Raw genomic sequence first — 24477 nt, 5'->3', positions numbered from 1 at the left:
TAATTTGCCCAAGTCACAAAGCTTGCAAGTGAAGCCCTGAATGTGACCTGGCCTCCAGAGCCCATGATGGCCCTAACACCCCGGTGCACCGAAAGATCACTTGAAATCCTCTTGGGCCTGTGCTCCCGGGAGACATGCTGTGTGCCCGCCAGCTTTGGATGGAAATGGATGGCCATCTGTCTTTCCTGTAGGCACTGAATGCTTTAACTGTTTTTATCCATTTTCATTTTCATTATCCCCCTCCCCGCCCCCGCAACACCTCCTCTACCTGGACCATCATAGGTGTTCACTAAGAGAGTGAATAAATAATAAACAGACAACACAATGTTAAGATCTGTTCTGAGCAGCCTGAGGCAGACAGTGCAGACAGTGACAGGACCTAATGATTTGTTCTATTCATTTCTGCTTGGAGTCCTCATCCTGCAGTCCTGCTATTTAGTACAACTGAATTTCTACAACATCTGTGATATGCAAGGCCAGAGGGAGTAATGTTATTCCCATACACACACTCAGTCACTAGATGCAAAAATTAGGTCTCCCTTTCTGAGATCGCTCCTCATTTTTCCCACCCCAATGAAATCTAAACATGAGGCAGCATAGGATTCTAGAAAGAGCCAGGAGATTCACTCTGGTTCTGTCACTAACTGTCACTGTGGCCCCTGGCAAGTCACGTAACCCCCTGGGTTTCACGTTCTTCATCAGTGCACTAGCTGTGCTCAATGGCCACCAAAATGGCTAGAGACTACCATTTTGGACTGTGTAGATACAGGACATCTCCATCATGGCAGAAAGGTCTATTGGATAGCTGGGTTAAACAGTGAATCTTAACAAAGGAAAAATTACAACAGGACTGGGATAAAAAACTTAAGTTTCAATGAAAGTGATCAGGGTTATGTAGTATTAGAAATGAAGTGTTAATTGAGATTACTTATTGTTAGAGTATACAACGGGTCATTCAACAATCCTCAATCTTTGATAAGATGTTCCTTATGAAGGACTTTAGATATTTTCCTCCAAGTCACTAAGACTAAAACAAAATAGGTGTGTGAGTATATTATTCTAGTTAACCTGACAATTTCTACCATGAATAACTATGTTCCAAAAAAAATAATGTGTTCATATGAACAGCAAACATGGCAGCATATGACCCTGTAGAAAAACAAGGTTGTGTCATCTCAACACCCACAGTCCTGCCTTCTTAAGACTGAAATTTGTGTAAGAGACAGCCAATGAGAGAGCGAGAAGAAGAAAGAGAGACAGAGACAGAGAGATTGTTCTAAATAGAAATTCTACCAGTTTTGAAGGGAATGGCTTCATGCAAGCCAGGGTTCTCCTACAAATGTTTTATCTCATGATTTCCTGTTCATTCTGCTTTATCCCCCTTGCCTCTGGGCTTAGATACCAAAAATAGCATTGCTGGTGTTTAATAACCAAAAGCCAAGAAAACATTCTTCTGGTACTTTGAGAACCTTCAGGTAAGATTTGTAACTCATTCATCAAGCCCTTTGCATACTAATTCAAAGGCGGAGGAAGGAAACTTCAATCCAGTTTGGACAAAGAGAAGGGAAGAGGGAGACAGGGCCAGACCAGGGCCAGTGCCGCAGAGCTTGGATTCCTAACATGAAACCTGGGGAGAAGTTGGAAAACGCCATCACACTTTAATAGGGGAAGGTGTGTGGTAGTTTTACATTTTATATGCTGGATCTGTCTTCTGGTAACCATTTCAAATAAATGCCTCATCTCGAGGGCTGGCTTTCATCTATGCCTTTCCCTCTGACATCATTTTTAACATGCACTAACTCAAATGGGGCTTTAAAATTTGCCTTTAGTAATCATATGGAAAAAACAAGGGCAGTAGAAGGGCAGAGAATTATAAAGCATTAGAATACTCTATCTCATTTTCCCAAGAAAAGTGAGGTTCCCTCCATCTAAGAGCTATTGAGAGATTGCAGAAGGAGGTGGGCAGGAAAATTCCACAATTTCTAATTCTATAGTTGTCAGTTTTTTGTCATATCCCATGAAAGGTTCACCCAGGAACCTGTAATTTGTACAACAGCAAAAGTTACATCTATGCTAAGCAGTGTTTTACCCTCTGAAAATAATTACTATTATTACTTTCCTCTGAAGAACAACTAATTTGCACTTAGCCTCATCGTCATCTGGAAGAACTCACTGGGTGTCCGTTAGTCAGTCAGTCAGTAATATTTACTCAGCATCTACTATAGGTCAGGAGCTAAAGACTCCAGTTACTCTGACCCAGAACATACTTATGAAAAAACAACTTTATCCAATGCTATCTTTCCTCTTATTTACCCCTTACATATTTCCCTCATTGTGAGACTTTTTTTTTTTTAAAGATTTTATTTTTTCCTTTTTCTCCCCAAAGCCCCCCGGTACATAGTTGTATATTCTTCGTTGTGGGTCCTTCTAGTTGTGGCATGTGGGATGCCGCCTCAGCATGGTTTGATGAGCAGTGCCATGTCCGCACCCAGGATTCGAACCAACAAAACACTGGGCCACCTGCAGCGGGGTGCACAAACTTAACCACTCGGCCACGGGGCTAGCCCCACATTGTGAGACTTTTTAAAAAAGCATTCTCATGCTGGCCTGATGGCATAGCGGTTAAGTTCGTGCTTCAGCAGCCCGGGGTTCGCCAGTTGGGATCCCAGGCATGGACCTACACTTTGCTTATCAAGCCATGCTGTGGCAGGCATCTCACATATAAAGTAGAGGAAGATGGGCACAGATGTTAGCTCAGGGCCAGTCTTCCTCAGCAAAAAGAGGAGGATTGGCAACAGATGTTAGCTCAGGACTAATCTTCCTCATAAAAAAAAAAAAATCCTCTGCAAAATTCTCTTTTGCTTCATACTTTATCTGCTACCTCAGCTGTAATCAGATATTTATTTTAACCCCACTAAACTTTCTGCTAATTAAAACACTCTTCACATTTGCCAGGGAAATTAAAGAGTTAAATTATAGTCCCATCCAGCTACTTATACCAGAGAGTGAAAAAAGAACAGCTACTTTTTGTGTTATAGTGGGGAAAGCATGGGATGGGAGGTTGACCAGATCTGGAAATGAGTCCTAGCTCTGCTTATTCATTCATTCACTCACTCATTCATTCATTCTCATTCATTCACAGATACATGTATTCAACAGTGTTGATTGAGCACCTTCTGTGGGCCAGACTGAGCAAAGAGATACAGCAGAGAATAAAAGAGAGGAGACATGGCCATCCAGAGCTTAATCCCTTATAGGGGAGAACATGAAACATGAAAGCCACCAAATTAATAAGCACATTCACTGGACACCCTTCAGTAAGTTACTCAACCTCTCTGAACTTCACTTTCCTCACCTACAAGATAGAAGTTTTGCGAAGATTAGATGAGATGATATATGCAACAGCTGGCACGCAATGGGCAATAAATGGCAGCTATTATTTCTGCCGTTTCTATTTCTCTGTGAAACCCTCTCTCACCCCTGACCCCGCCACCCTTTTTTTATTTCCAATTTCATAAATTAGGAATATAGGACTATTGCATGCACGATCTAAATGTTCATTCCACAAATATTTACATAATATGTCCCAAGGATTTGCAAGGCTCCAAGCCAGAAGGGCTGAAAGAACTGGACATATTCTGACCCCTGCCATGCAGAAGAAATTGTCCAAGACTTGGAAGTGGGCAAAGGAGATGACGGGCCTTCCTTTCAGTGGAGTGCAGGGCATGATGGGAATTATCAGATTCCACGGAGGTGTGTCTTTGACTGTATTTCTATGGAGTAGGCTATACTACAATCCTGTGAAGGTAGAAGTTAAATTGTTAAATTAAAGAAAACCGATAACAGGGCAAATGAGTGTTCTCCAGTAGAGAGAATTCCATTTCGACCCGGTAGAAAAGATGATCCCAAACATATCTTTCATTGCCCTATAGGTAGGGACAAGTTTTGCAACTATTAGCAAATATTCATTTCAGCATTCCCGATTGCCTATATAAATGTCTGTTCTTCAAAGTATCCTTTGAACCAGTCATAACATCTTTCTGGTTCCGTCATTAATGAATGAGTTGAGTAAAATCTTTGCCATGTGGTCACTATACATTTGCATGGGATTCATATTTTTAACTCCTTGAAAATTATAATTTAGAAGGCCTAATGGAGCTTATGATCTCTAGGGAGGCAAATAGCAAATTTTAAACATCAATTATTTTTTTAATTAAAACGTGAATAAATGCTGGAAATGTGAAATGCAGAGTTACGACTGAGCCTTGTGAATAGACCTGACATTGTGATAACAGCCTTGCTGGGACGGAGTCACCACAAGCCTCACACCAAAGCCTCCTGTCGACCTTCCTTCCCATCTCCTCCCCACAAGGATCCCAATCAGAGGCATCTTTGACTCAGGGCTCCAAGGTACTGCTGGAGACAAAAGGAAATATTTTAAAAGTTAGATTACAGTAAACTCCTTTTGACTGCTGAGAACGCAGAATGATTTGTTGTTTTGTAATTAACGGGCTTGAGGTTCTTACAGATCAAGGAAAGTGGCTGGGAAGCAGGTTCCAATGTTTACAAAATGCGGTTCTCCGTCCAGCCTCCGAATGTCGGTGGAAATGAGTCTCCGAGAAAGATGAGGGAGCATCGAGGAAGGCTGGCTGGGCGGAGAACATGTGCACAAACTGCTTGGAGATGGGATGAAGTACAAGACTCCCTAATCGCTTCCAATAAGCTGGGTGACCTCTGAGGGAGACTCCCAGGACAGTTTTCACTATGGAAGGAAGAAAACTACAAACGCAGTGAGAAAATTGTTCTAGATCAGGGCTTTTCAACTCAACAGTCTCAATATTTTGAGCTGGATAGTCCTTTGTGGTGGGACTGTCCTGTGCATTGTAGGATGTTCAACAGAATCCCTGACTTCTACCCACCAGATATAAGTAGCACCCCCTCTCCCAGATTGTCACGACCAAAGGTGTTCACAGGAGAAATTATTGACCTTGAGCAGAATTTCATCAGATACATTAAAAAGAGAGTCCATGGTATCAATTTGGGCAAAGGCTAAGGATGGTGGTTGTGAACTGAAGCCTATCCGTGCCCCCAAGCCACATGAGCCTTTCACGTTACCTAGGTGACCTTGGGGAGTCGGCCCTTGCGTTGATTGTGCATCAGCCCCAGGGACAGCTTGCCCTGGAAGAATTGCACAGTGAGTTATTTTGGGAACGTAACTTGCTTTCTTGTATGCCCCCCTTGGGACATTCACAAACTTCCCGTGCTGGGCGCTTGTTCTGAGTACAGCCCAGTACTTGGAGAAACTCAACGTTTTACTTCTAAGTTTGAGCCTGGAAGCATTCAGAAAGAGTATACAAGGGCCGTTAATGATATTTCCCAAGGCCTGATGAGAAAGCGCCTGGCACGTTACACAGCTTCAATAAATCTCGGAGGAAAACAAGGAGAATAAAGTGATCCTATGTGCTCATAAGAAGACAAACAATATAGTAACAGCAAGAGAGTGCTAAAAGATACACGAAGTACCTCCACGGGGCGGTCTGTGTGCTGTGCCTACCATTTGCCGACTATCTACTACTGTTATGCACGGAGCAAAGTACTTTTCACACTTCTCTTAGTTAATTAAATCCTCCTAAGGAATCATCGTTCCTCCCACTTTCCAGAGAAGGAAACTGAGGCTCACAGACTGGACTGTCCTCTATTATTTTCATAATAAGAATAACAGTTACCGTTTATCAAGGTAACCATTATTCTAAATATTTCATTTAATATTTGAGATAATCCTAGGAAACAAATATTATCCAAGCAAATCAAACAAAAATATATTGAGCATCTGTTATGTGCCAGGATGGCACTAGGTGGTGGGGACACAGCAGTGGACAGTCTCTGCCCTCATGGAGTGCATAGTCCAGGAGGAAAAGTAGACATGAATGAATACTTATAAGAAGGATGATTCATTTCAAAATCTCACTTCTGCCTCCCAGCTGGAAGCTCCCACCCCAAGAATACAGACGGCGGCCTTTAGACCTAGGACTGGAAGTAAAGACGCTTTCTCAGTGAGCTTTTCAGGAGCATCTGGTCTGTGCCAGGTGGGCCCTGTCCTTGGCACCTAGGGACACGGAGGTAACTTCAACCCCGTTCAGTAAGAAACTCTGCTTGGACCTGGCTCCCCATATGCTGCAGCTGCTCAATTAAACACTATTAAATGGCAAATAATGATAGTGGTAAAAAATAATTTAGAAAGAAGATGTAAGAGGAACAGCCACAAAAAATCCTGGATCTGTTGGAATGCAACAAAGCAAGGATCAGAAACCTGGGGAAGCAAGGCCTTGGAAAAACTGAGCTGAAGTTAGAAGATTCCAGAGATTAACTGGGACAAAAGCAGAAGTATAGACTTGAGGAAGAAGACATTCGTATGCCTGTCATTCTGCAAAACATTTCAAGAGCCGTTTCATGCTGTCTCAAAGTGCTAAAACGCATAAACGCAAAAGAGGATTTGTCGCTCTTAGAGGTACCTAATTTGAAGGAAAGGAGACAAGGAAAGTAAGATTAAGGTTGAATTCTAAGGAAAAAACCCCTGGTAAGGAGACCTGGAGATGCAGGGAATACTAACGAACATTGGGAGCATGCACTCAAGGCGAATTTAAGTCGGTAAAATTATTGAAGCTGGGTAATAGGTATCCGGAGTTCTGTTTTGTACCAGTTTGAAATTTTCTTTTATAAAGAGGCACAAAAAAAAGTCAATGGCCGGAATGTTTGGAAATGGAAGGTGGCACTGGGCCTGTGCTCGAGCCGCAGTGAAGGTGTGATGTGTGCTGAGGTCGAGGCCCAGGGGCGGAGCTGAATGTGAGGTAAAAGACCAGAGTGAGCAAGCAAGGAGAGAGATCTGGCATCAGTCTAGTCTTGGCTATTTTTATCACATTAGTTCTTATGGAAGGGAAATATCAAATACCTCAAAAGTTTAATAAATAAGGTCCAGTGATGGATGTAAAGTTACTCCCTCTCTGTTACGGGCCAGACGGTAACATGGACTCCGGAATAGGCCAACCTGGATTTGGATTTGACTCCATGTGTCACCTTGGACATGTTACCTAACCCCAAGAGCCTCAGCTTCCTCACCTGTGAAGAAGAGTGAACACTGGCAGTACTCCTGGATTTTGAGAGCATTAAATGAGGTGAGTCATGTATGGCGCCTGCACACGGAGGGTTCCAGTAAGAGCTCGTTCTCTCCCTCTGACCTCTCCACCTCTGATTGTATTTAGGGCAGGACATGATCCTTCTTTAGACTCCTGACTTGCGCTCTCCCATCCTGCAGGTCTGTGGGTGGTTGGATAAGCTTGATAAAATGGTATTGTAAAGACGCTGTGGCAACAGGTTATAGGACGGCTCTGACGCCCCCCCAACCCCACCCCAATAAGGCAGCTCTTTGGGAGAACTGTGCTGGAAGGTATAAGAGGGTCACACCATCTCTACAGCTTATCATCACCATGGAAAACAAACCAAATGTGTCCAACCGGACTTCTCATGTGATAGAACCAGAGTACATATCTGAATACGAAAACGAATTTAGTATTTTTCCTTTTGCTGTTTTCCAAAAAATAGGTTTGTTCCTTCTCCAGAGTTCTCCATCTTAACTAATGGCTCTAAGCAGTCTCCCAACAGAGAAATCAACCTTACCCACATTACATATTTGCCAAGTGTTGAGTTGTCCAACATGCAACCTTGTTTCCAGCTGGGACAAGCTCCCCTTTGTGGGGAGTAGTAGTGGGTTACAGCCCAGCGCCTTCCACCACAAAAGCCAGAAGATTATCCTCCTATTCACCTGTCATGCACCCACTGCATGGCCCTATCCAGGCCTGGCCAGTTAGCTACTCCTGCCTGGGACTTTGACCCTGGAGTGTATAATACAATAAATAAGGCCAATCAGACTATCAGAGGAGTGACAGTGGTGGTGGCATGGGTGGCACCAGGTGCCAGCGGCTGTCCTAACCAGGTTGTGCCCACTGCCCTTGATTCTGATTCTGTTCTTCAGCCTTCTAAGTCTAGGAGCCATACAATACCCTTCCAGTATGCTCCTTTTCTGACTAAGGTTAGCCAGGGTTGCTTTCTATTGACGCCTGATGGATAGACGCACCGCCTTTACCATCTCCCTCACCTTCTCTTCACTTTCTAACCCATGCCCCCTCTCCAGTCTCATGGCGGCAGTGCTAACTCAGCCACTCAGCGTGTGCTGTTGGGAGTCACCTCCTCTGAGCAAATTGCTTAGGGTCCGGACTAGGAGTTGGTGACAGAGGAGAGTCATGCAAGTGCAGGATCAGATCCCATCTTTATGAGCATTTTGAGATTTGTTCATCATGGAGTTTTTATTTAAAACTACGTGTAATATATAGATTTAAATCTATATAGATTTAAAGAAATTTTTCATTAAAACATTATGTAACTTAATTAATGAGCTTTTGGGGCACCCCCTTAAATTTCGTGCTGGCCCTTGTGTGACTCTGCAATATTGGGCAAGACCAGAGCCCATGCACACATTTCCCTTTGTTCCCTAAACAAGTCTCTTTAGGATGTCACTCTGTACTCGAATATCTCTAAGCATACAGAGATGATTAATACCGAGTTCAGACCTCCAGAATGTCACCATCCAGTGGGGGAAACAAATAAAGGTCACCGTGAATTCTAGGTGCATAATAAAGGGAGATGACAAAGTAAGTGTGGGCATGAAGATGGGAAGGAATGCTCAGATCACCCTCGGGTGGATCCCCAAATACTTCCCAGGGGCTATGGTGCTTGAGCAAATTCTTTGGAAAGAGAAGTTTCACCAGATAGAGGACAGGAGAAGGACACTGTGAGCAGAGGAGTCAGCATACCCAGGTGCATTCGTATTCAGTCAATGATCTCGTGGGGCTGGAACATAATATTGGAGAAGATGAATAAGAAGAGATGAATCTAGAGTGGTAGGAGGGAAGACGCCAGGTTGTGAAGGAGCTCATACTCCATGCTAAAGAATTGGGACCATCTAGAGGCAATGCGGGAGCCGTCAAAGGTTGCAAAGTGGAGGAGTATTGGGGTGATACTAGGTTTAGGAAGATCACCCCGAAGAGGGCTGGGGAGGAGAAGGTGTGCGGAGAGGGGAGCCTACCAGGAGGCTACACAGGGTGGGTGCTCAGTGGCTGGTTCATGAGGGCCTTGGCGTCCTATTAAGGACTCCGGCCTTTTTCTTTTGAAGGGCTCTGGCCTTTGGAATAATCCATTAGATTCAACTTCTCCTCGTTGTCTCTCTCCTCTCAATTGCTGGCAAGGAAAGTACAATTATTGTATGTGACAAATGTCTGCTGTCCTCAACATCCTGGGTCTACAAAATAAGGTCTAATTTACACTTATGGCCCAATTAAAATGACTCCATGCCCCACCCCACATCCACCTATCTAAGTAGGAAATTGGATGCCTCTTTAAGTACCTATGAGGTATTTCTGGGAGTTCCCAAAGATGTGCTTCATACCCAGTCTGTCACCTGCCATCACCCACCACTAAGAGCCCAACATGATCCGTTCCTGCTCTGACACCCACAGCCCACAAAACCACCTGAGGGAGCCCTTCGGCTGCCCGGGCTGACAGAACCCAACATGAGACACCAACATCCTCGCCCCCACCATCTTCAGATTCTTCCAGAGCCCTCAAAACATGGAGCTCCAGGGGGACTGCATAGATCTGGGGAGTATGGCCTCCTCCCCAAACCTGGGCCAGAATTTGGAACTCAAAACAGCTAGGAATGTTCCTAGAGATTCATAACTCTTGTGAACTGTTCCATCAGCATCCGGATCTTACCCTTCTAATCAGAAGGGCTCAAACCCCCAAACCTCCTATGGAGGCAGCCAGGGAAGAGACTCCGTGCCACCTCCTCCACGGTCCTGCAGGCCACTTGCTTCCGGCTTCAGATAGTGAAGCAGGAGACAGGGATGACATGGAGCTCAGCCCAAGATGGCAGCCTCGGGAGGTCTACTTCCTGCATATTCTGCGTCAGGGCCTGCCGCCCTTTCCTCTGTTACACATCACTGGAATTTTAGATTCCCACAAACCGTAAGTTCTGCGAGGGCAGGGGTCATTATCTGCTTTGTGCACTGAAATATCCCACAAGCCTAGAACTGTGCCTGGCTTGGAGTAGGAGCTCAATAAATACGCATTGAATGGTCGAACCCAGTTATAAACACCCTCCCCTGGGTGCTTGAGCCCCTTTAGACTCATCGCTTTACCTCTCTGCACCTACGTTTCCTCACTGGAAATGGACCTGACAGTGCTTACGGCTGCCTCCAGGAGCTTCAGAAATAAAGGGAGGTATAAATTAATCCACAAAGAAAATGAAATGTGACCGTATATAGAGACCTTGGCACAGAGTAGGTGCCAATTTCTTTTCCTTCTTTTTTCTCTCTTTCTTCCTCCCACTCTTCTTCTACAGATATTTATCAAATATCTGTGGGCTTCAAAGACATCGTGAGCAATGGTGACTCTCGGAGGCACCGTCCTGCAGCAGCAGGTTCTAGAAGCCCTTTGTGGTATGAGAAGTATGTTCTCTGCAGGGTCAGTTCCAGGGGAAAATGGGAAGTTGGTGTAGGAGGCGGAACAAGCGCTTTGGAGCCAAACATTCTTAGGTTCAAAGCCTGCCTCTGTGGCGTATTGTGTGAGCAGGCAGGTTGTCTGACCTCTCAGAATCTCAGCTTTACCATCAGCAAAGTGGGAATAACAACGCTTGTTTTACCGAGGTATTATGAGGGCTTTACGAAAGGGCACAGTTGGTGCTCATGAATATTTCCTGCTGGCGCCCCCTCTTAGGGGCCTCGCCTCAGCATTGTTTTTCTCTGGGTTCTGCCCCCCAGCTGCTTTCTCTACTCGCCCCAGGTTTGCACTCTCTGCCTCCTTCTCACTCTGCTTCTATCCAGCATGGGCCAGCCCTTGAGGTCTTCAGAGTCTTGGGGAGCACCTCTTTCTTCCTAGTGATTCTCTCTACTAAAGGGATATAAGCACTAACACGGGTTAATTTTCTCAAAATTCACTGGCACAGATTTCACAACTCTCTTGGCATCCTGGCTGTGTCTCCTTGGCTCGCCCTGTATGCTCTTTCCTCCCCTCCCCCACCAGTCTGGGGACACCCCTGTGAGCAGGAGTCTGGTCAGCAGCTGGCGAATTGGCCATTTCCTCCCCTTCTGCTCTCAGCGAGGCTGAGCTGCTGGGAGCTCCCTCCTCACCTCTATCACTGTGGTTTCCTGGGTCGGATGATGATTTTCTATACTCTGTAAGGTATTTGGAGACGTAGAGAACACCTCTCTCCTTGATGTCACCCTCTGTTAAAGGGACGCCATACTAGTACCGGCCAGCCTTCTCCTTAGGGCACTTTGGTCAAATGCTCATTTTGTTTTTACCCACCACTGCGCCTCTCTGGAGAATACAGGTGCAAGGTCGCAGGGAACTAGGCAGGACAAAATAACTCAGTGATCACACCACACTGATCACAGAACCGCCACTCCCACCCATGTCTGTTGTTTTGCTGCTCTGCCCAGCTTGTCTGCCATCATTCTCTGCTCCCAGGCTGAGTTCTCTCCAGGGGGCCTCTGGACCCTCCAGCCATGGCCTTCCAGGGATGTGCCCACCACTTCATCAGCCATGCCTGCACGTGCAATTTGTCCAGCGTTGCAAATGACTTAACCTCAAGCTGCCCCCATCCTCACTGACCACCCACAGACCAGGAAACTGAGACTCCCAGAGACTACACGTATTCAGCCTTTCATATCAGAGGGGTTCAAAGCCTGCGTGCTGGAGGCAGACTCCCTGTTATTTACCATCCACACCCCCGGGATGCATTAGTTAACTTCTCTGTGCTTCAGTTTCCTTGTCTGTAAATTGTGGCTGCTATTAGCACCTAATATGGCATAAGATTATGAGGATTCGATGAGTTAATACATACAAAGAGCTCTGCACAGGGCCTGACATGTGTTATTATTCAGCCAGTATTTACTAAGTGTCTGCTGCATGCTGGCTGCTGGCTTCCCTCATGTCCCAGTGTTGGTCAGTGGGGAACAGTGATTAAATCTCAGTTCTTTCTGACTCAAAACCACGGCTTTGCCCAGAACTCACGTGCCTCCGTCCTTTCAGGCAGGAAGAAGAAAGGAAGACTGGAGACACATCAAGCACGCCCTCACTCCTCTCGGGGCCAACACTGAGCTCGGCCTTGGCTGCTCCCGTTTCCCGGATGTACAGCAGTTAATGAATCCCCGAGCCTCTGACTTCAGAGTGACTGGAAGCTGTGGAAGTTGCCAAACCACTCTCATCCACAAAGGGCCCCCTGCTGTGGGGACATGTCTTCCCCCTGGGTCTCCCAGCTCCTCGGCACCCCCTGCTCGGGAGACAGTAAGTTAAAGCCACAATACTCCCAGAGAATGCCTGGCCCAGTGGCTCTCAAACTATGGCCCACCCATCGCTGAGAGCTGGGCCGAGGGATTCCCCACTAAACCCGACGTACCCCAAATAAACCTGGTGTTTCTTGCCCCGGAGGCCTGCCTTGACATGCCATGGCACTGCCGGCACAACTCCCACTTATATCTGCCTCCAGAGTGCCCTGTGTGGTCACCGCAGCCTGTCTTCTGATGGCCACTGAGGAGAATGTTCCCCAGCACAGGACCTGTGGAGCTTCTGGGTTACGCCCTCCCCATCCCACACAGCCCCACTCAGCTCTCCCCGCAAGCTCATCTTTCCACAAACTCCCCGTCACTGGACTCCTGATGCTGGTGGCAGAAGCACAGGATTCAGTAGACTATAGCTAGAGGATCACTGAAGATGGCCACCGAGGGTTCCAGATTGCTTAGCTCAGGAATTGCTCCTTCGTCTCATGATAGGGAAAAATAGAATGTTGGAAAAATCCCAGACTCGAGCCCTTCATCCTGGAATGAGAGGCAGCCCGGAGCATGGAAAGATGTGGGCGTGTGGCTCTAGGACCTTGTACAAATGATTCGCTGTCTCTGAGCCTCCATTTCTGCTCCCTAAAACAAAGAGCACACAGGAATGTGTATCTTACAAGCTAATACTGATAAAAGCCTGTTTACCCTTCATTACCAGAAGCCCTCTCTCCAAGGGCCTGCAGTCCGAGAGTGTGGGTTTCTAACTGTGATGCACAGAGCCCTAGAGTGGGCGCAGGACGCGGGCTAGGCTCCCCAGCCCCACTTCAAGGAGAGCAACTGCCCAGATGTCAGTTCCATATGTTAGGTTACTATTAAGATTTTCGATTAAGAAAAAAGCATTCTATTCTTCACCCCAACTCAGCGTTGAAAGACAACCTAAGAAAAGCCCTGAACTTGGCTAGTATTCAAGCAGCACACAGATAATAAGGATGTGGCCAGGACTGCTCCTTGTCCACCAATGTCCATTCCTCCTCTTCTTCTACTCAGAAACCTTGAACTAAGCAGCATGCATGACCTCCTCAGTAAAGATTACATTTCCCAGCCTTTAGTGCCCGTCTAACTACATTCTGGTCAAGCAGAGCTAAGCAGGAGTGGTGTGTGCAGTCTCTGGGAAATGTCCTTCGAGGGTGTATGCCACAGTTCTCCAGAGAACAGAACCAGTAGGATATCCAGTGTACAGAGATCTGCTACTAGGAATTGGCGCAGGTGACTACGGAGGCTGAGAAGTCCCACCACCTGCCATCTGCGAGCTGGAGCCCCAAGGAAGTCAGTGATGTATTTCAGTCTGAGTGTGAGGGCCTGAGAACCAGGGAGCCCATGGCGTACATCCCAGTCCGAGGGCAAGGGAAGATGGAATGAGATGTTCCAGCTCGAGCAACGAGGCGGGAAAAAGGAAGAGTTTCTCCTTCCTCCGCCTTTTGATCTATTCAGGTCCTCAACAGACTGAATGATGCCCAACCACATTGGGGAGGGCCATCCACTTTACTGAGTCCACTGAATCCAATGCTAATCGCATCTGGAAACATCCTCACAGACACACCCAGAAACAAGGTTTAATCTGGGCACCTGTGGCCAGTCAAGTTGACACACAAAATTAACCATCACAAAGGGAGAGGGTGCCTCCTTCTTCATCACTTCCTCCTACCTGCCGGACAGAATTTGGACTGACGGCTGGAGCTCCAGCAGCTACCTTGGGCCATGAGTTGACCTTGAAAATAGAAGCCAGGCCCAGCTGAGCAACAACATGGAAGGAACAGTACAGTACCACTCTGGCCTCGCACTGGCTTCCTTCCACTGCTGTGATCATGAGTGACAAATAAACCTCTATAGGGTTTAAGCTACCGTTATTTTAGGTTTTTCTGTTCCTGGTAACCAAACTTCCTCATAACTAATAAAATGCCAACATATCACAGTCAATGGAAGATGGGGGTTTCTGTGGGGGCTTCTTTGTCATTCATTTCTGCCTTTATTACTACAGTGTGTTTGGACTCATACTCTCCCCACTAATCACAGGCTCTGCATTCAGGAACGGTACAGCTGTAGTTGCTGCCACTTGCAAGAGAGAGCGAGAGGCTGGGAGGACGGAGGACAAATTCCAAATCCAGGGCAGAATCAACCACTGCCTCCCCTCATGCACTGGACTGTTCTTTCATTTACCCAGTGCTGACTGGTTCTGCGCCAGCTCCTACGCAGTATCTCACCTAATCCTCACCGACAGCATGATGATGGAGACATCAGCCCCATTTTCCAGATGAGGAAACTGAGGTTGTGAGAGGTACAGAAACAGCCGAGGGCGAATCAGTCTGCCTCCCTTGATCCAGCATTGAATACAGTCACATATCCGTTAACAATGGGGATACATTCTAGAAACATGTTGCTAGGCAGTTTCATCCTTGTGCAAACATCATAGAGTGTACTTACATAAACCTAGATGGTACAGCCTGCCATACACCTAGGTTCTACAGTACTCATCTTACAGGCCCACCGTTGTATATGTAGTCTGTCGTTGACTGAGACATCGTTATGCAGCACATGACTGTATTTTTTTATTCATCAAACGTATTTCTGTCTGACTATGGAACTTGTCTTAGGTGTTCCACAGACTCTCTCCAACAAGGCAGAGAATGAAACAGTCGGAAAAGTGCCCTGTTCCCCAATCAGGGCGATCAGAGGGTAGGGTTGGTCAGTCAGTTAGCCCCTGTGCACTGAGTGTCTGCTCTGTGCCAGGCTCTGCTCTTGGAGGAGTCATCATCAAGATGATGTTTATGGGGCATCTTTTGCTCTGAAGTGTGGGCATCACAGTTTTCTGTGCAGAACCCACATTGCCCTGGCACACTCTTGTTGTTGAGAAGGAAAAATACCAGCCACAGAGGCAGAGAGCTGGGTCTCGTTCCATCACTACCACCTACCATCTGCGCACCTTCCAATACGTTAGTTAACCTCTCTGGCCTTCTGCCTCTCCTTTCATGGCCAATGAGAGTTTCCTTGCCTTTGTTTGCTCTCCTTTTGAGTGTTCTTTCATTTAGACTGGGTCAGAGCTCGTCAGGGCAGTGCTATTTAGAGTTCTCCAGGAAATTACACTCTCAGTGGAAATTCAGGAACCTTCTGTTATTAGGCCCCCAAAATAATTCACGTAAATAAATAGCCGGCTCCAGTTGCAGTTTCTTTTTATAAAAGAGCAGAGACATTTGAGAAGAAACTGCTGTTAGCTGAAATAGTCATTGCAATCATGTTTTTACCTCCTCCCTGACCATTTTCTTTTGGGAACCTCCTCTGAGCCGGAGTCCCCTTGAACTGTGTTTCCAAACTTACTTGGTGATATGAATCACCTGGGGCTCTTGATGAAACTCATGAACAAACGGAACCAGGATCCCAAGTCAGTCCTGGAGTTGTGATTCACAGGTCGGAGCGAGGCCAGGAATAAGTATTCTGGGGAAGCACTCGGGGCCTGGGGGATTCCTGTGGTCAGGCGAGCTTGGGCAGCACCTGCAAGGCGTGTAACTCTGGAAAGACACTTGCGTCCGGCCTTCTCTTTTTATCTTTGCAAAATCAAGGCCCAGAAAAGTGAAATGGCTCATTCATGAGCCATCACGAGCTGGGATGAAATAAACTAAGACTTGAGTTCAAGTCCCGAGGCTACAAGGAAGTTGGAAGCAGAAGTTTGAACCCTGATCTTCCTACTATGAGCTGCGTGATCTTGGGCCAGTGCTCTATTCAGCTCACAGTGTTGAGTATCAAGTGTCCAGACCTGTGCCAGAGCATGTGCCTGGCTTAAGTGCTGAGGGGTGAACAAGCGACAAGACAACCTGCCCGTGGGTATTCCAGAGCCCAGAAAGGAGACTAACAAAGAGCGGGGACTCCCAAAGGGGAGGAATGCCACCCAAGTGGAGGGGGACCCTCCAGAGGTATCTAGCATAGCTGGCTTGGTCTGCAGGGGACAGGAGTGGCTTTCTTGAGAAAAAGATGGCTAAGGATTCGAAAGATGACTAGGACTTGGCCAGATGAACAAGTGGGAAGAGGGCACTGCAGCTATCAGGACAAAGGCACAAAGGCCAGGAAAGTACCTGAACACGGGCCTGTTGAGGAGTCTGGAGAGAAGTCCAAAGGTAACGCGATGGCCAGACAACTTGGGGAGGCAGGCTGAGGCAGACCAAGCAGGATCTTGTCTGCACATACATGATCTATGCTAAAGGTGAAGGGAAGTCACTCAAAGCCTTGGGACGCTCAGGGTGCCATCAGATTTTTGAGGCATGTTCCTGAGCCTCTGAGTCTTTGTCTGTAAACGAGGGGTCATAATTTGCGCCCCTGCTCCCTCTCTTCTCCACCCAGGGGCTGGAATGATGCTTTCACAGTGGAAGCCAGATCCTTGTCACCCTTTGCTTAAAAGACCCACCTTGTCCCCATCTCAACCCCTACTCAGAACAACATCCAAAGTGCCCAACATGGCTTGTAATACTCTGCCACAGCCTCCCAGGGCCTCCCTGCAGGCCCCCAGACACACTGAGCACACTTCCAGACACCCACACGGCTCCCAGGCCTCTCCTGACTCTGTGCCCCGCCAGCCCTTCAGGTAGCTCAGTTTTTCTTTGGGGGCACTTTCACCCATCATCTCATAGATCTATTTGTCCAACTGTTTCTTGTCTGCTCCTCCTTCAAAGGGGAGCTCCGTGGGAGCAGGGGCTTGCTGTCTGTCTGCTGCCATCTCTGCAGGGTCTGGTGTAGAGCCTCCAACCCATAACATTTGTTGGGTAAATAGCTGAGCAATACCTATCTCGTGTGTTTATTGAAAAGCTCGAATAATAGATTTCCTGGGTTCAGTTAAGTACTTAGTAAATGGAAGCTTCCTTATTTCTTTATACCCCATTCCCCCCTCCTCCAGCCTCCCAATCAGAAGTCCTTCCCAAGGCACCTGGGCCCCCAGCTGCCCCACTAGACCCTCTGCCTGCCTGTCAGCAGCCACCCCTGTCCCCCACTCACCTTCCCAATCCACACTGCCCAGGGCTGGCTTGGCTGTGTCCCTGGAGGAAGGGATGGGGTGTGCCACAGTTACCGCATTTTATGGCTAAAAGGGTTTGGAGGTTGGCGACTCTTAGATCAAGTCATTGGACCCCATGTGGCCAGGGGTTGGGTGTGGCCATCACGCCCAGGCGGCATGGAATGTATGCCAGGGCATGTAATGAATCAGGACCATTTTTCAGGGCAGAAAAAACAAAACACTTCCTCAAGCCTTGAATGGTGGCTCCTTTCCTCCTGACCCCAACTCAAATAGACTGTTTTAATGTGAGTGTCCCCAGCCGTGTGGACCTGGGATCATGTGCAGAAAGCCTGGTGACCTCCCCTTTCCTACAGCCTAATTGCAAGATTCACAGAGATGACAGAGCAGTCTGGGGTGGGGAGAGCAGGCAGAGGCTGGAAAGGCTCTCCTCCTCACCTCTCACTCAGAATCCACAGGGGGTTACATAATAAACAGGGCATGTGCCAGCCTCTCTGAGAAGGCAGAGTTGTAAAAGCCAGGGGGTCTTTAAAATCACCTAGTCAGGGGTGTTTAACCCGAAGCTCCTGGCTGGCTAAGGTGTTTGGACATGGGCTCTGAACTGGTGTGCAAGCTGTTGTGGGTCTCTGTGCAGATTTATGGACAGAGTGTTTGTCGCTTTTCTCAGATTCTCGGAACCCACCTGTGTAAACGTCCTCTGGCCCAGAGATGAGAAATAACTCACCAGTGAGCGCAGCGTGGATGGCAGCTCAGCCTCCTGCAGGCCCCATCAGCTCCGTTTGCCAGGTCATTGGCACTGTTTAGAATAAAATGAGTGGCAGATAAACGACAGCAAACACGGAAACAATAGAAACCAAGCTTAGAAAAAAATCAAACAAAGGAAACACACCAACATGGCAGCCACCATTGTCTGGCAGTAGAGGACACAAATCTTTTCCTTTTAAAATTTTTTCTGTATTTTCTAGATTTTCAATAAGAAAGCATTTGCTCCTTTATCATTTAAAGAAGAAAACTTTCTTTGAAGGAAAAACATCTGTAATTGTATAAAAGTGTCTCCATCCAGCCCCTCTTTTTATACTTTCTTAGGTTTTTAAGTTTTTCCATTGTTCAAGTTTGTAGGTAATACATTTTGGTCACCAACTTTTGTGGAAAAAAGCATGAAAGTTTAAAAATGCATTAGGTTTTCCTCTGGAAGTATTTAGTATCGGAGTCGATGGAAATGCTCTAAAGGACAATTTTCGCTTTCTGATCAGTGCTGTGAAACAGCAGAGTGCGTTATTTGGAAGATGCTTCTCTCTCTCTCTCTCTCTTAAAAAATTGATTTATATTTTCAGAATTAATTATATTTTCATCAAAATAATACAACAGTCAAATAGTTGTAATGAAAGGTTTATAATGAAAACCAACACGCTCCTGCCTTCCTCCTCCACCCCTTAAGTCATTTAAAGTTGATTTTTGTGTCATGTAAACTAGAGCTTCAATTTCATTTTTTTCCATATGGCATTTTCCCAAGTCCATATTTTTAACAGTGGAAAGATGCTTTTTTTTTTAATGGATTTTTAAAAAATTTGATTTAAACTGTTGTAAAGTTTTAGTTTTCAGAGACTAAGCTAAATTCAGTGAGCTAAATTTGCCCTGAGATACCACTCCAGGGCAACCCTCTTATTTTTCTATTCTTAGCTTCAATGGAGGTTTTAAAAATATAAATTTTAAACTGTGGCTTCCGCTGACGAGCCCAATGTGATAGCTACTGGACTCGGTAATTTTTCTGATTTCCTAGAATAAATGTAATTGGCATGCAAATACTTACAATCAGCTGTTATTGCTGCTGTAAATGCCTCTCTTGACTTCACACCCTGGGTGAGCTACAGTAGCAGTTCTGGCCTCCAGAAAAATATTAATTAGACATCACCCATTTATGGGACCTCATTGTAGCAAATTGTTTTGATTCATCTGGGGCAGGTGTCTGCAGAGTTCAGAGTCTCCTCACACAAAAAAGAAGACAATATGGATCATTCTCATCCTTGTGGATAAAGGACACACGTTTTATTTACCTTTGGGTGTGTTAGTATCAGCTTTACACATCCATGCCTGTTTATATCCAGCTATGTCATCATCTAGAATTCCATACTGAATTTATAGGAATAAAAATAATTTAATTGAATATAAACCATTTAACTGAATATAAGCTATTTTATCTTTAAATATATGTCTGACTTTAAACACTGGTTCTGCCTCCTACTAGCTGTGTGATCCTGGGAAGCTCACATAACTTCTCTGACCCTCATTCGTAAAACACGGTTGGTAATATGCATCCTGCAAGATTTCTGCTTTTTTAAAAATAAGGGGTTTGGGAAACAACGTGATGGCATTATTAGCAGCGTGTAGCACACAGCGCACAGTTAAATTCATTTCCTTTTCCCCAGCCAATTCTCAGAATAATGTCAGTTTTATTCAATCAAGAAAGCATTAATTGAGCACTAATTATAGGCAAAGTCCTAGATTTACCAAGCCTCCATTCGTGCCTGTAAGCACCTCACCATCTTCTAGGGAGGGAAGAGCCCTGTTACGTCCTGATTACCCCAGACTGTGAAAACTGCTTTAGCTGAAGTAGAAAGAAAGCGCTCTGGGTTCGAAGGGAAAGGAATATTAGTTTCACCTGGTACAAAAAGGTTTTTACAGAAAGGTTTAATAGCCTCAAGCTGGCCCTTGAAGAATGAATAGTTTGGGCCTGGAAGAGGAGCAAGATTTTGGAAAGCAGAGAATGAGGAAAATACACTGTACGAGGTGAAAGCACGAGCGAGGGCAAGACAGTGAAGGTGCGTGGTGGAGAACTGCAGAGGCTGGTCAGCTCCGGGGAAACAGCCACGGAACAGGGAGAGGGAGGCCGCGTGGACAGGGCCGGGTAGAAACAACTGCAGCTCGTCCACATTGGCTCTGCCACCTTCCCACCCCCTTAGCCAGCCCGACACTCCATAGAGGCCAGTCTGGGGACTCTAGTACGAGCGCAGTTGACATCTATCGCCTTTAATCATTTACACAACGAATACTATTGAGTATCCGCCATGTGCCAGGCCCTTGGGAGTCAGTCATGATCAAAACACTGCTCCTGCCTTCATGGCGCTTACATGCTTTGGGGACCATAATCAGATAAACAAACAAACGTCCTGTAGAATATAACTGTGGGGTGCTAGTGCTGTGAAGTCAGAGAAAGAGCAGGGGATAGACAGGACACCATATTTTCCAGGGGCAGTCAGAGACACCTCTGAGGTGACTCTTGGGCAGAGACCTGAATGAAGTGACTAGCTGTGGGAGGAGGGTGCCAGGGAGAGGTATGGCAGGTGTGAAGGCCCTGACACAGGCCACTTCCTGTGCTCACAGGACAGCAAAGAGCCTGGGTGGTCCCAGTGCTGTACTAGGAAATGAGATCAAAGGGTTTGAAGACACAGATGAAGATTTCTAAACCCTAAACTCTGTAAGCCCCTTGCCGGTCCTGCTCTGACCCTCCAACCTTGGTGTTCCTGGACTGGACTCGGGCTGTCCAGGACAGGTTCTCTTGGCCCTGTGTTCTTCCAGGACACCTTCTGCTCTTTCAGGAACCCCCAACCCAGACGCAGCCCCGACCCAGAGGCAGCCCACAATCCTGGACACCAGTCTTTCGGCAGGAAACCCATGGAGAAGGAATTTGGTCATTTGGGTGCTGTGCCTGCCCCATGGGTGTCCTCAATTCTCACCTTGATTCTCCATGGTTGGCAGCATGGTTGCCTCCATGGAAGGCAGGTAGGGACATTCTCCTCCATGGGAGGGCCGTGGCAGTCTTGCCTCTGAGGCTCTGCTTTCCCTCGGGGTCTCCCTGGTGTCATCACACCCCTGGCGTCACAAGGCCCTGCCTGTCCTTCACCTCTCTGACCTGACCCTGAACACAGGCCCCAGACCAGCTGAGATGGGCTGGACTGTTTAGCAAGGTTTTATAGGGGGTCTTGGAAGCACCAAAGGGACATGAACAGAATAACTGACAACTGCCACTGACATGACTGCTCTCAGAACTCTCAAGGCTGCCCACGGCTGTCCCCTGCCTGGCTCAGCCTCCACCTGGGCGGAGGCCACCACCCCACAGCACCGGGCACCCATCCGCCCTGCCTTCAGGGTTCAGGTCCCCAAAGAGGGGCCCACAGAGAGGAAGGTGGCAAGTCCTCACCATTTTAAGGCCCGCCTTCCAAGCTACTTCCTGTCCCAGCATCCTCTTCTTCCTACCTGACTGATGTCAGGAATGTCCACTCTCATCTGGGGCACCCAGCCCAGCCCCCTGGGGTCTGGAGCCCCAGCTTAGTCATATCAGAGTGCTGTCCTCTCAGTGTCATTCAGAGGTCCCAGGTCTCCTGTGGGAGGGTCCCTTACAGCCCCTGTGGTGCCCCTGGACTTGGTCTGCCCCTGCCCTGAGCTGCTTTGGGCAGGAACTCCCTCCTGGTTTGGCCCCTCGAAGCTCATCTCTGCTCACCGGCCCCAGCATGGGGGAGCCGGGAGCCTGGCAAGGCTGGCGTCTGGCCCCATAGCCTGCCTGCACTGCTGCTCTCTCTCAGGGCAGAAGCTGGGTCTTTGGCTCAAGGGGCACGGTAGGCTCATTGGGGATGTCGTGAAGACCTACTAGTCTCAGAGTAGAGACGTGGCTCTTTTTACCCATCATTCCTTGGGTTGAGGAACTCTCTCCCTGTTTACAAGATACGAAAGCAAATGGAGCAGAGCAGTTGTCCATATTGAACCAGGACACAAAGGGAGCGGAGCCTGGATGAGCTGCCAGGAAGACAGGGACCGAGAGAGGACGTGCCACACAACAGGGGTGTATATGCTGATATTGAATATATGTAAACTTGCTAGATTTGATTCAATAACATACTATACTCCAGAAGCAAAGCATGCAATTCGTTTTTTTGACTCCCAAGGTGAAGAGGCTTGGCAAAGTGCCATTGCTGAGGAATAGAGGTGGGAGATTGGATGCAGATTGGCCTGACCCCAGGCCTGAGATTTTGGTTGCCACACTAGATGGGTTGTTATGCAAAAAGGCCTGAAGCCTGAGGACACGGAAACAAGGTCTGGAAGAATTCACCGAAGCACGTTTCTGGGCCATTGTGACATTTTATGCTGAGCTTGTGGCCCATGTCCATCATGGAGTGTACAGTGGCATCAGCGGCATGTGGCAGGGAACCACCCAACAACAGTCTGCCTAGAGTTGTTTCTACTGCCCTGGCAAGACAAAGATAATAGAAAGGCCCCAAGAGGAAGGCTCCTTCTGCCTCCAGGAGGGGAAAGAGGGTACAATTATGAACGCTTCCTTGGCCCTGATCCCCTATCATCATCGCAGCCACCCTGTTATGGGTTGAATTGTGTCCCCCCAAAATTCCAATTGAAGTCCTTACCCCTAGTACCTGGCTCACAACGTGCCCTCACTTGGAGATAGGGTCTTCACAGAGGTAATTAGTAAGATGAGCTTGTTAGGGTGTGTTCTAATCCAGTATGACTGGTGTTCTTATAGAAAGAGGACATTTGGGTACAAAAACACACGCAGAGGGAAGACCATGTGAAGAGACACAGGGAGAAGGCGGCCATCTACAAGCCAAGGAGCGAGGCCCTCACGGCCGTCAGGTGGAACCAACCCTCACAACACCTTGGTTTTGGACCTCCAGCTTCCAGAACTGTGGGACCATAAATTTCTGTTCGCTAAGCCACCAGTCTGTGTACTTTGTTACAGCAGCCCTAGCAAACTAATCCACACCCCACAAGAGCAGAGTTATTATCTTTATTTTACAGACGAGGAAAATGAGGCTCAGAGAGGTTGCGTGTCCCCCTCAAGGGTCCTCACATGCAGTAAGAGGCAGACATTTTGGTTTCCAAGCCTCTTCCTGTGGCACCAAGCTGCCTTTCTCAGGCCAGGGTGCGGTTCAGGAGCTCCGGGGTTTCCCCATACCCGGAACAAGCTGCACCCTCGTGCTGTAAGCAGACAAGGCTCCATCTGTACTATGATCGCTCGCTGCCCTTCTGTGGTGAGGTGGCAACAGCGGCAATTGTCTCCCGGGTGCTCAGATGGGACAGCCCACCTCCTGTTCCTCCTTCCCCGAAGGAAAGATCTGACTCCTGGCAGCCAGGAGGAAGAAAGACCCACGGCACATTTCCTTATTGACATTACAAAGCTGACAAAGCCTGCTGGGAGGCCCCCTGCTCTCTAAACCTGGGGAGCTTAACCTGGGAAAGTGAATAAGGTGGTTGCGGGAAATTTTCGAAAGAGAAAATAGTTTTTTGTAGTCTCTCTTTGTTTTTAGATTCTACATATGAGTGAAATCATGCAGTATTTGTCTTTCTCTGGCTGACTTATTTAACTTAGCATAATACATAAAAAAAGCCCACAAGAAACGAACAAACAAAACGAAAACAAACTCGTAGACGCAGAGAAGAGATCAGTGGGGATGGGTGAGTGGGTGCGAGGGGTCAATTGTCCAGTGATGGATGGTAACTAGACTTGAGGCGCTGATCACTTTGTAATGTACACAGATGTTGAATTATAATGTTGCACACCTGAAACTTACATAATGTTATATACCAATTTTACCTCAAATAAGAAAAAGAAAGTGAAAATACGTGGCTCTGGGTGGCTATCCCCTTTCCCACGCCGGTCTCATCACATCATGGCTCTGGGTTAACTGAGTCCGTCCGAGGGGCCTGCATCCGTTCATCCCAAGCTGTCCACATCTTGGGGAGCAGGCGCTGCCCTTGAGGAAACCCAAGCGCAAGGCAGCAGAGAAACTAGCCCAAAGTCAGCCAGCTATTTAATGGGAGAGCTGAGATGCAAACAAACCTTTTGTTGTCTCTCCATAGATTTCATTTGGAGACTGTTCCTGAGTGTTCATCGCATGAGGGAAGAAGGGGTAGGACGGAAACATGGGCCAAGCTTTCTAACCTGTCTGGAGTCAGCCTCTGAGCTCTCTTGTTAGGGGCTGCCTCACCAACTTGGCATCCCAAGTGTTCCGGGAATCAAGAATTGGGATG

At 47.2% G+C, this 24477-nt stretch overlaps 1 protein-coding gene across 25 annotated transcripts in view; it reads right to left on the bottom strand.

The window, feature by feature from the left end:
• Positions 1-21811, bottom strand: part of PROM1 (prominin 1) — a 130114-nt gene extending 108303 nt beyond the window's left edge. For 5 of the 25 annotated variants that reach the window (XM_070613109.1, XM_070613114.1, XM_070613122.1 and 2 more), the window contains exons 1-3: positions 21638-21672; positions 19250-19421; positions 18164-18235 (exon numbers count right to left, since the gene is read on the bottom strand). The gene's annotated coding sequence lies outside the window, so the exon portion shown is untranslated. Of the gene's footprint in view, positions 1-14647; positions 14799-18121; positions 18236-19249; positions 19422-21637 lie in introns of those variants that run through there. The other 20 variants (XM_070613129.1, XM_070613141.1, XM_070613125.1 and 17 more) reach the window with 16 other exon arrangements.
• Between the last annotated feature and the right edge of the window lie 2666 nt (positions 21812-24477).

The sequence above is a fragment of the Equus przewalskii genome, chromosome 3 (assembly GCF_037783145.1).
Source record: "Equus przewalskii isolate Varuska chromosome 3, EquPr2, whole genome shotgun sequence".
Classification (NCBI taxonomy): Eukaryota; Metazoa; Chordata; class Mammalia; order Perissodactyla; family Equidae; genus Equus; species Equus przewalskii.
This window is presented reverse-complemented; position numbering and strand designations above follow the sequence as displayed.